The sequence below is a fragment of the Chlorocebus sabaeus genome, chromosome 27 (assembly GCF_047675955.1).
Source record: "Chlorocebus sabaeus isolate Y175 chromosome 27, mChlSab1.0.hap1, whole genome shotgun sequence".
Classification (NCBI taxonomy): domain Eukaryota; kingdom Metazoa; phylum Chordata; class Mammalia; order Primates; family Cercopithecidae; genus Chlorocebus; species Chlorocebus sabaeus.
Window position 1 is genome coordinate 10,226,813 of NC_132930.1, and position 12,338 is coordinate 10,239,150.

The 12,338-nt window shown below is 43.5% G+C and overlaps 1 protein-coding gene across 9 annotated transcripts in view; it reads left to right on the plus strand.

Moving 5' to 3' along the window:
• The window catches only part of RBM47 (RNA binding motif protein 47), a 206,600-nt gene that overhangs the window by 101,237 nt on the left and 93,025 nt on the right, over positions 1 to 12,338 (plus strand). The window contains exon 3 of one of the 9 annotated variants that reach the window (XM_073012454.1): positions 6,984 to 7,120. The exons of the other annotated variants lie outside the window; for them this stretch is intronic. The gene's annotated coding sequence lies outside the window, so the exon portion shown is untranslated. The remainder of the gene's footprint in view (positions 1 to 6,983; positions 7,121 to 12,338) is intronic. 9 annotated transcript variants of the gene reach the window in all.

A 12,338-nucleotide genomic window follows, 5' to 3' on the forward strand; every position in this document is an offset into this window, starting at 1 on the left:
GGGATTATAGGTGTAAGCCACCATGCCCAGCCTTAGATGCTTTTTTTTGTGTGTGTGATGGAATCTCCCTCTGTCACCCAGGCTGGAGTACAGTGGCGCAATCTTGGCTCACTGAACCTCTGCCTCCCAGGTTCAAGTATTCTCCTGCCTCAGCCTTCTGAGTAGCTGGGATTACAGGCATGTGCCACCATGCCCAGCTAAGTTTTATTTTTAGTAGAGACAGGGTTTCACCATGTTGGCCATGGTTGGCCCAGCTGGTCTCGAACTCCTGACCTCAGGTGATCTGCCCACTTTGGCCTCCCAGAGTGTTGGGATTACAGGCGTGAGCCACCTTGCCTGGCCACATTTTTGACTTATGATATTTTTTACTTATGATGGAGTTAATGGGAAGTAGCCCATTGTAAGTCAAGGAACATCTGTAAAATTAAAAATTTTTAATATGGTAGCCAGTAGCCAGTGGTACATTTTAAGTGCTTAATAGCCATATATGGCTACTGGCCACTATCCTGATAGCAGCAAAGATACAGAACCTTTCCACTATTACAGAGTTATAGGAGATGGCCCTGTTTTATTATTTATTTCTTTATTATTTTTGAGACAGAGTCTCCCTGTGTCACCCAGGCTAGAGTGCAGCGGCGTGATCTTGGCTCATTGCAACCTCCGCCTCCCTGTTTCAAGCAATTCTCCTGACTCAGCCTCCTGAGTAGCTGTGGCCACAAGCGTGCGCCACCACATCCAGCTAATTTTTGGTTTTGTTTTTGTTTTTTTTTCTTTTTGAAACAGGATCTCACTCTGTCCCCCAGGCTGGAGTGCAGTGGCAGCATCTTGACTCACTGCAACCTCCACCTCCCAAGTTCAAGCAATTTTTCTGCCTTAGCCTCCCGAGTAGCTGGGATTAAAGGTACGTGCCACCATGCCCGGCTAGGGTTTGTATATTTAGTAGAGACGGATTTTCACCATATTGGCCAGGCTGGTTTCGAACTCCTGACCTCAGATCTCCCAAAGCGCTGGGATTACAGTGGCTTCCGTTTTAGATATGTAGTTATATGACAATGCAAGGAAGAATATATTTGCTTAGTGTGTGTGCCTTGTTTTCTCAGTGAGAGACCAAAAGGGTTGTTTTAATTATTATTATTTTTTTTTGAGACAGAGTCTCACTCTGTTGCCAGGCTAGAGTACAGTGGCGTGATCTCAGCTCATTGCAACCTCAGCCTCCTGGCCTCAAGGGATTCTCCTGCCTCAGCCTCCCAAGTAGCTGGGACTACAGATGTGCCACCATACCCAGCTAATTTTTGTATTTTTAGTAGAGATGGGGTTTCACCATGTTGGCCAGGATGGTCTTGATCTCTTGACCTTGTGATCCGCCCGCCTCGGCCTCCCAAAGTGCTGGGATTACAGACGTGAGCTGCCATGCCCGGCAGTAATCTTCGCTTACGTTTATTTTGTAACCTTATGCACCTAACCAGTGCTGGATATATAAGAAATACTTTGTATTTGTTGAGTTGATTTTTTAGTACTTAGTTGGCAGTGCACCATTAAAGTGTATGAATTTTGAAATAGGAAACCAAGTTTCTGGCCCCTTCTCTTCTGCCAACTAGCATGTGACTTAGAATATCTCATTTAACTGAAGCAGGTCACAGTTTCCTCAAGGGTAGATGGTTGTAAACTGGACTATATTGGAAGATTCTTCCAGGTTTGGGATTTTGTGGTACATATGGAGTATTCACTTTTAAATAAAAATGTACCCCCTTCCCCCAAACATACACACACACACACAATGAAAAGTAGCAGGTTAAAAAATATTCTAGCTTATTTTAAACTTCATTTGTCCCGGGAGGCTGAGGTAGGCGTATCAGTTGAGGTCAGGAGTTCGAGACCAGCCTGGCCAACATGGTGAAACCCTGTCTGTACTAAAAAATACAAAAAAAAAAAAAAGCCAGGTGTGATCTCAGATACGTGGCAGGCTGAGACAGGAGGATCGCTTGAATCTGGGAAGTGGCGGTTGCAGTGAGCTGAGATCACACCACTGTACTCCCTCCCGCCTGAGCAACAGAGCTAGATTCCATCTCAAAAAAAAAAAAAAAAAAAAAAAAATTTGCCAGGCGTGGTGGCATACGCCTGTAGTCCCAACTACTTGGGAGGCCGAGGTGGGAGGATTTCTTGAACCCAGGAGGTGGAGGTTGCAGTGAGCCAAGATCATGCCACTACACTCCAGCCTGGCTGCCTGGGCAAGAGAGAGAGAGACTGTCTCAAAAAAAAAAAAAAAAAAAAAAAAAAACCAACAACTTCATTTATCTAATTTTCCAAAGATATAAGCCTAGGATTTCAGGATTAAATTCTCTGCCACAGCTGTAGCTGACTTGGGCAAGTCAGGTGGAGAGTTAATTGCCTTTGTCAAACCTCACTGAGGTTTTACACTATCTTTAGTCTCACTGCATGCAGCAGTCACCAGTCAATGCTGCCAACCCTTTTCCATTGTTCTAAGTCAGGCATCAGTAAACTGTGGTCTATTGTCTGTTTATGTATGGCCCTCTCTCTAATGGTTTTTACATTTTTAAAGGATTGCAAAAAAAAAAAAAAAAAAAAAAAAAAAAAAAAACAGACTGGGCAGCACAGTGAGACCCTGTCTCTACATAAAATAAAAGAATTAGCCAAGTGTAGTGAAGCACACCTGTTGTCTACTCAGAAGGCCAAGGCAGGAGGATCCCTGGAGCCAGGGTGGTTGAGGCTGCAGTGAGCTGCACCGCTGCACTCCAGCCTGGGTGACAGAGGGAGATCCTGTCTCAGAAACAAAAAACAAAAACCCCAAAAACAAAAAACAAAACGAAACAAAGAATAATATGTAACAGAAACCACATGGCTTGCAAAACCTATAGTATTTACCTAGCTCATGACAGAAAAGTTTGCCATCCCCTGCACTCAGTGACTTTCCTGTACAGACCCAACCACTTTTTAAGGCAAATCGTTTTTAAGGCAAATCGTGTTATAAGGTCCCGTGACTCAAACACCATGGAATTAAATTCCATCTTCTCTATGGTTTAGAAAGAACTCTGAAGACAGGGAAGGGCAGCCAGGCTGGCGGGGAGTAGACGGGGACCCTCGACTTGATCAGTTTTGTATTGAAACACTACAAAGTAGGCAGGACCCCGTGTTCTGAAGGCAGAAAGCGAGTCCTTGGATCCACAATCTGTGTGTTCTGGTCTTGGCTTTGGAAATTTGATGAGTCACGGTTTCTGGCTGTGTCCTCCTTGACTTACAGCTTTCACAAGAATGAATTCTGAAGGCCCCATGAAAGGGAAGAGCTGTGAGAATCGTCATCTAAGGCCCATGCTTGCATTTCAGTTTCTCCTTCTTTTTCTTTTCCTTCTTGCTGCTTCTCCGTTTAGCACTCTGGGATCTAGATTGGATGGGCAGCTAAAGGTACTGAAATGGAGAGGCAAAAGCCAAACTTCAGGGCCTAGAGCAGGGCTGGGCTGGTATCTGAATTCTGATAGCAGCATTGCCAGGCAGCCCCAGGGCAAACACAAAGTTCACTGGTTTTTCTTAAGAACTCTTTCTGATGCTCACTGCCAGGTGTCCAAGGGCCCTGGAGCTTTCCAAATCTCTTTTCTACGTAAGCCTATTCCCTAGGTTTTTACCAAGCCTTGACTTTTAAAATGCACCTCTTCTTAGTTACCAAAAAGCTCCAGTTGTGGCATTTTTCCCCCTATTTATCCTTTTTTTTTCCTCCTCTCCTTGTCTCATTCTTTCCTCTAGGCTATTTTCAAAGTTCTTTTGTCCCTGGTTTCTGTAGACACAACTGCCTTTAGAATAATCCAGTGTGCCTCACCTTAATAAAAATCCAGATTTACAAAACAAAAATAGTTTGAAAGGTGAATCTTTTTGTTAAAGAAATCTGGCCAATATGAAAGACTAGCATCTCTTTTTTTATGTTTATCACTTTGTTTGTTTGAGATAGTCTCACTCTGTGATCTGCAACCCCTCCTCCTGGGTTCAAGCGATTCTCATGCCTCAGCCTCCCAAGTAGCTGGGACTACAGGTGTGCTCATAGTCATATTTTATACTAAATAAAGTAGCTAATTTTTGTATTTTTAGTAGAGACAGGGTTTCGCTGTGTTGGCCAGGCTGGTTTCAAACTCCTGGCCTCAAGCAATCTGCCCATCTTGGCCTCCCAAAGTGCTGGGATTACACACCTGAGCCATCGTGCCTGGCCATGTTTATCACTTTCTACATTTCATTATAGCAAGTGGTAACTAGGGGAGGTCCCCTAGTTGGGTGCAAGCAGATTCATTTTTGTATTTGCAGATCGTGTAACACAGTGAAATTCATAGCCTTACCCCCATACTGGATCATAAAACATTTTTACTTTCCCTATTTTGTTTACTATCAAGCCTGAGTTGATTAAATATATCCAGTGGCCTGGATCAGGATCATGTGAAAAACAGGACCTTGGCTTGCTTACAACAATGTTTGCATTTGTTTTGATTGGGACAGATTCCTTTGGAGAAATTCCCAACTTATTCTCAAAGAAGATTCTAGCGCAGTACCAGGCTCCCAGTGGCTTTTCATTCACAGTAATGAGCATTAGCCGAGCGTGGTGGCGTGCGCCTGTAGTCCTAGCTACTCAGGAGGCTGAAGCAGGAGGATTGCTTGAGCCCAGGAGGTCAAGGCCGCAGTGACCTGAGCAGTGTCTGTGCACCATTGCTACATTCTAGAATTCCCAGCCCAGAACTATGCTGTTGTCATGCCCAGGAAAGCATCCATGAGAAAAGCCTGTTCTGAGTCCGAATGCTGATGCCAGTTCTGGATAGAATTCCTTGACACACACGGCACTTCCAGCCTTGGTTTTCACAGTTGCTGTGATAGCAGAACACACAGCTGTGAAACAGAGAGAAGATGAGCAACAGCAATGGATGTACTAAAATGTGAGATGAAAAAATGCAGAAAAGCCAACCATCTTTAGAAATCTCATTTATTCAGAGTTCAGTGTAAGCCTGATAGGTACAAGCTGAGATTCTGGAGTCTGAGTGGTGGGTTCCAGTCTTGCTTTCCACCAATAATTAGCTTCACTTGACTTCTTTGGGTTTCCGTTTCCTCATTTGTATGAGAAAATAGGGATCATGAGAGTACTTGGCACATAAGATTTGGGAGGAGGTTGTATATGTCAAGAATTTAGCACCATGTCTAGTACACAGCAGGTGCTTAATAAATGTTCATATTAGTGTTTTAGCACATGTTGGAGGGACATAGCCCAGTGCGGTGTTTCTCAGATTTTGGGGACTGGACCATCTTCACAGACAGATAAAATACAGGGCACTCAATTAGCTATATAACTTCAGATAAGCAGTAAATAATTTTTTAGTACAAGTTATTTCCCAAACATTGTATGGAACATGTATGAAAATATTCATTTCTTATCTGAAATTTGAATTTAACTGGGTACCCTGGAGTTTTATTTGCTAAATCTGACAACCCTGTTTTCCTTTCCTTTCCTTTTCTTTTTTTTTTTTTTGAGACAGAGCTCACTCTGTCACCCAAGCTGGAGCTGGAGTGCAGTGGCGCGATTACCGCTCACTACTGCTTCAACCTCCCAGGCTCAGGTAATCCTCCCGCCTTAGCCTCCAAAGTAGCTGGGACCACAGGTGCATGCCACTATGCCTGGCTAATTTTTGGTATTTTTTGTAGAGACAAGGTTTCACCACCTCACCCTGGCTGGTTTTTTTTTTTTTTTTTTTTTTTTTTGAGACGGAGTTTTGCTCTTGGTGCCCAGGCTGGAGGGCAATGGCGTGATCTTGGCTCACTGCACCCTCTGCCTCCTGGGTTCAAGCAGCTCTGCCTCAGCCTCCCGAGTAGCTGGGATTACAGGTGCCTGCCACCACGCCCAGCTAATTTTTGTATTTTTGGTAGAAACAGGGTTTTGCCATGTTGGCCGGGCTGGTCTCCAACTCCTGACCTCAGGCTGACCTCAGGTGTGAGCCACCATGACTGGCCCACCCTGGTTGATCTTGAACTCCTGAGCCCAAGCCAGGAGGGCTGGGATTACAGGCATGAGCCACTGTGCCCAACCCTGTTTTTATATTCTTAAACATTATTCGCCAGGCGTGGTGGCTCACTCCTATTATCCCAGCACTTTGGGAGGCTGAGGTGGGTGGGTCACTTGAGGTCAGGAGTTCAAGACCAGCCTGGCCAACATGGTGAAACCCTGTCTCTACCAAAAATATCAAAAATTAGACAGGCATGGTGGCGCATGCCTATAATCACAGCTACTTGGGAGGCTGAGGCATCAGAATCGCTTGAACCTGGGAGGTGGAGGTTGCAGTGAGCTGAGATCATACCGCTGCACCCCAGCCTGGGTAAGTGAGACTCTGTCTTAAAAAAAAAGAAAAAAGAAAAAAAAAAGATTTTTGAGAAATGCAAAGTGCTTTTATTTGGGTCCTATCTATTGATATTTACTGCATTAGAAATTAAAATTAAGAAAATTAAGAATAATAGTAAGCTAATTTTTTATGTAAATGTTTTCATGAAAAATAATTATATTTCCAAAAAAAGTAGATAAAGAGAAGATCATATTGTTTATATTTTTTTCAAATCTCTGTAATGATTGGCTTGATAGAAGTCAGCTGTATGCTCATTTTGTTTCTGCTTCAATCTATTGAGGTATGTCATTTTCATTGACGTTCTTTAGGGAAAGAAAATTCAACCTCACAACGATGTGTAATATGAAAAGGGAGGAATATTATAGTAGACTTTTTGGATTATTGTGAACATTCTTCTTTGATACTAAACCCAAACTCTACAAGAGGTAGTTTTTGTTTTGTTTTGTTTGAGATGGAGTATTGCTCTGTTGCCCAGGCTGGAGTGCAGTGGAGTTCACTGCACCTTCCACCTCCCAGGTTCAAGAGATGCTCCTGCCTCAGCCTCCCGAGTATCTGGGATTACAGGCGCCCACCACCACGCCGGGCTAATTTTTGTTTTTTTTTTAGTAGAAACAGGGCTTCACCATGTTGGACAGGCCGGCCTCAAACTCCTGACCTCAGGTGATCTGCCAGCCTTGGCCTCCCAAAGTGCTGGGATTACGGGCGTGAGCTACTGCGCCCAGCCAAGAGGTAGCTTCTTAAAGGTTAGTTGCATGCAGAATCTGAAGCTGTAACAAGGAACTTTTCATGCTCTGTTACGTTAAAATTGGTTGGCCCATCTTGAACTTTGAATGGACTGCTTACCCATGCATGATTCTGTAACATCATGGTTGGTTATTTGGAAAATATTGGTTCACTGAGTTGTGAAGATCTTCCAGATATTGAAACATTTCAGTATGTATTTTTAAAACTCCACATTTGTTAATGTCATAGTTGATCTCATGAGAAAAGCCTTTAATAACTGACAAGCAGTCAAGCTCATGGTGGTAGACGCAGGTTTCCCCCAAATATTTTTCTTACTTTTTTTGTCTTTTTAAAAATTATTTTTCTTCTCCTTGCGCAACAGGGCTAACTCATAGGCAGTGCGCCCAGAGTCAGCCGGGTTTCCCCAGATTTTAACTTTTGCTTGAAAGCTTGAATTTGATCATTGGAAATCAATACTGTCTGTTGTGTTCTTTGAAGTGCCAGGGTCACTTCATTCATTTTCTAGAAAATGTCTGCCAAATATTCAAGTCTAAATAATCATAGTTTGTTTTATCAAGTAGTTTAGGCTGTGACTCTCACAAGTGATTTTTCCTTGAGACAGCAATTGTAATTCGGTATATAGTACAAGTGCTTTATCATACTTTTCATTTCATCACACAGAATATTTTTAAAACGTCTACTTGAATTGAGACTTAATAAAATAAATAGGCTGGACGTGGTGGCCCATGCCTGTAATCCCAACACTTTGGGAGGCCGAGGTGGGTGGATCACCTGAGGTCAGGAGTTCAAGACCAGCCTGGCCAGCGTGGTGAAACCCCATCTCTACTAAAAATACAAAAATTAGCTGGGTGTGGTGGCAGGTGCTTGTAATCCCAGCTACTTGGGAGGCTGAGGTGAATCCTTGAACCCAGGAGGTGGAGGTTGCAGTGAGCCAAGATTGTGCCACTGCACTCCAGCCTGGGTGACAAGAAGGAAATTGTGTCTTTAAAAAAAAAAATTAATTAATTAATTAAAAATTAAATTAAATTAAAATTTTTAAAATTAAAAAATTTAAAAAATTTTTAAAAGAAAAATAAAATTAATATCATCTTATCAGATACATTCTTAAGGAAAATTGGCCTTTTTTTTTTTTAAAGGTAGAACAACTTCAAATGCCTGGTGGTAAAAAAAAAAAAAAAAAATGCCACAATTACTAGTAAAGTTAGGTAGCACTGCCTCTTACACTGCTAGAAGTTTTAGCCACCATTGCCTTTTTTTCACTAGTGCAGTGTCAATGCTGTGAAAAAGGGAAATATGTTAGTATTATTAAGAACCTTGGAGCCTCTCAGTGTTCCAGGGACCTCACTTTGAGAACTGCTAGTCTAGTGGCTGATATCCCCATGATAGACAGTACCAGACAGTATAGATTGATCTCCCTCTCCTATTGCGGCGCCTCCTTCCTTGGGCAGTTTGGGAAAACACCCAGAGCCCCTGGGCACTTTCTTAGGCGTCTGCAGAGGTTGGCTAGGTGATGAGCAGTTTCTGAGGTCACATTCACACTACTCTTTGAAGCCCTCTAAAGGGGTTTGAATATGATTCATGGGCATTCCCAAACCCTTGGAAGATTCTGGAAGATTTAGAAGCTCCAGATTAAATCCCTACCTCTTTCTCCTCTACTATTTCCTAGTGTCCAAAGGAGCTCAAAACCCCTTTCAGAAGCTGAAACTATTCTGCAGGCCAAATATATACTAGCCTCAAAGATATTCAGGCTAGAAATGGGCCCCTACAGCTGAAAGATGCTTTGGAATCGGCCTGGGGCAATAGAGCAGCACTCACCAGAGACGCATTATTCTGCCCTATTGCAGCTCTGCAGTTGAAAATTCTAGGGGTATACCTGCATGCTGGCATACCACAAACAATAGAGAAAAAACTCCACTTAGAATCGCATGGCTGGAGGTGGGAAATGCTATTATAAAACATTTCTATTGCACAGAAGGCACAGTCCTTTCTCAGGGACACATAATTTAGTCTCTGAGCAGCATGAGACTTACATGCCAAGTGCTGTATAGAACACAGGGAATTCTAATACAGCCTACAAGGTTTAAAGTCAAATAACAAATTTGTGATCACAGAAAAAAAAAAAAAGAACATAAAAGGCTTACCCAAAGTAGGGGAATCCATATTTTTTTTGGCTGGATTTTATGGTCAAAGGAGGACTTCAATAGTAAATACAGTTATCAGTAGATTTCAAAGTGAACAGTAGAGATTATCTTAATTAGGGATAAGAAGTTAGGGTGGGCTGGGCATGGTGGTTTATGCCTGTAATCCCAGCACTGGGAGGCCAAGGTGGGTGGATCACGAGGTCAAGAGATCGAGACCATCCTGGCCAGCGTAGTGAAACCCCGTCTCTACTAAAAATACAAAAATTAGCTGGGCATGGTGGCATGTGCTTGTAGTCCCATCTACTCAGGAGGCTTAGGCAGGAGAATTGCTTGAACCTGGGAGATGGAGGTTGCAGTAAGTGGAGATCGAGCCACTGCACTCCAGCCTGGGCAACAAGAGCGAGACTCTGTCTCAAAAAAAAAAAAAAAAGAAGAAAAGAAAAGGGAGGATAGGGTAGGGTGGAGGGAAGTGGGACAGGAGGGTGAGGAGGCCAAGGTAAAGGCTTGAAGGATGCCAGGTGTGGTGGCTCATGCCTGTAATCCCAGCACTTTGGGAGGCCAAGGTGGGCAGATCACCTGAGGTTGCGAGTTCGAGAGCAACCTGACCAACATGCAGAAACCCCATCTCTACTAAAAATACAAAATTAGCTGGGTGTGGTGGCGCACACCTATAATCCCAGCTACTCGGGAGGCTGAGGCAGGAGAATCGCTTGAACCCGGGAGGTGGAGATTGCAGTGAGCCAAGATCATTCCATTGCACTCCAGCCTGGGCAACAAGAGTGAAACTCCATCTCGGGAAAAAAAAAAAAAAAAGAATTGAAGGAGAAAAAGAGGGTTGAACTGGTTCGGGTCAGAGATTGGCAGAAAATACATGTAAGTGATTTTTTTTTTTTTTTTTTTTAAAGACAAGATGTCACTCTGTTACCCAGGGCACTCTGTTACAGTGGTGTGATCTTGGCTCACTGTAGCCTCAACTACAACTCCTGGCCCAAGCAATCCTCCCACCTCAGCCTCCCAAGTAGCTGGGACCACAGGCACATGCCACTGTGCCTGGATCATTTTATATATTTTTTTATAGAAACGAGGGTCTCACTATGTTGCCTAGGCTGGTCCTAAACTCTGGGCTCAAGTGATCCTCCTGCCTGGGCCTCCCAGAGTGCTGGGACTACAGGTGTGAGCCACCACTCCTGGGCTGGATCTTGATTTAGACCAAGCTTGTCCAACCTGTGGCATGTCCAGGATGGCTTTGAATGTGGCCAAACACAAATTCATAAGCTTCCTTTGGGATTTTTTTTTTTTTTTTTTTAAGCTCATCAGCTGTCATTAGTATCAGTGTATTTTATGTGTGGCCGAAGATAATTCTTCTTCCAGTGTGACCCAGGGAAGCCAAAAGATTGGACACCCCTGATTGGGCAGTAGACAGGCTCTTAGGGCGAGTAGGCTACAGTGTGCACGTGCATGAGTGTGTGACTCAGGCAAAGAGCAAGGACTCCATGGGGCCTGCTTGGATTCTCAGATCTGTTATTATTAGCTGTGTATCCTTGGGCAGCCTCTCTGAGTCTGTCCTCTCATCTGTCTATTTAATTAAATGAGGTGTCATATATCAAATAACTGATTATTGTAGGCACTTGAGAAGCAATGTTTGCAGCCAGGCACGGTGGCTCACGTCTGTAATCCCAGCACTTTGGGAGGCCGAGGCAAGCGGATCACTTGAGCTCAGGAGTTTGAGACCAGCCTGACCAACAAGGTGAAACCCTGTCTCTAAAAAAATAGCAAAATTAGCTGGGTGTGGTGGTGTGCGCCAGGAGTCCCAGCAACTCAGGAGGCTGAGGCAGGAGAATCACTGGAACCCGGGAGGTGGAGATTACAGTGAGCTGCGATGGCACCACTGCACTCCAACATGAGTGACAGAGTGAGATTTCGTCTCAAAAAAAAGAAAAGAAACAATGCTTGTTTTGTGGTGTGATTTGATGGCTGGCTTATTTGCTATCTGGACTTCATAATCCCATTTTCTTATCCTCATTGAAATACAAAAAATAAAAATAAAAAATAAAAGCAAAGCAACTACCTTAAAACCCCAAATTTGTTTATATAGTGATCCTTCTGTATCCATGTGGGATTGATTGCAGGCCCCCAGATTTTGGATGCTCAAGTCCCCTATATAAAATGGTGCAGTATTTGCATATGACCTACACATGTCTTCCCATATACTTTGGGTCATCTCTAGATGACTTAGAATACCTAATCCAATGGAAATGCTATGTAAGTAGTTGTTATGCTGTATTGTTTAGGGAATAATGACAAGAAAAAGAAGTCTGTATGTGTTTAGTACAGACACAGCCATCCTTTTTACATTTTTAAATTTTTAATTTTTTGTGGGCATATAGTAGTATATATATTTATGGGGTACACGAGATTTTTGAATATTCTTCAAATATTCAAAATATTTGTTCTGTGGTAGGTTGACTTCAGGAATGCGGAACCCAAGCATACTGAGGGCTGACTGTATGCCTTTGAAACACTGTTTGGGATTCTGATTTTGTGTCTTCAAACTTTTTTCATCAAAATTTAAGTATATTTCTGAACAGTAAGGCATTGGACTCCATGCCAGGGAGTGCAGAGGTGAGTGCTCTGGTGATCTAGAAAGCAGTTGAGGGTCGGGCACAGTGGCTCACGCCTGTAATCCCAGCACTTTGGGAGGCCGAAGCAGGTGGATCATTTGAGATCAGGAGTTCAAGACTAGCCTGACCAACATAGTGAAACCCCATCTCTACTAAAACTACAAAGAAATTAGCCAGGTGTGGTGGTGCATGCCTATAATCCCAGCTACTCAGGAGGCTGAGGCAGGAGAACTGGGAGATAGAGGATTGCGCCACTGCACTCCAGCCTGGGCAACAGGGCAAGACTCTGTGAAAAAAAAGAAAGAAAAATGAAGGAAGGAAGGAGGGAGGGAGGGAGGGAGGGAGGGGCACCTGAGGACACACAAGTGCCCTAATGCAGAGTGAATGAGACAGGTGACCCAAGAGGGGTGCTCATGGGAAAGACTTCTGTGATGGGAGTAATAACCCCCCAGCAT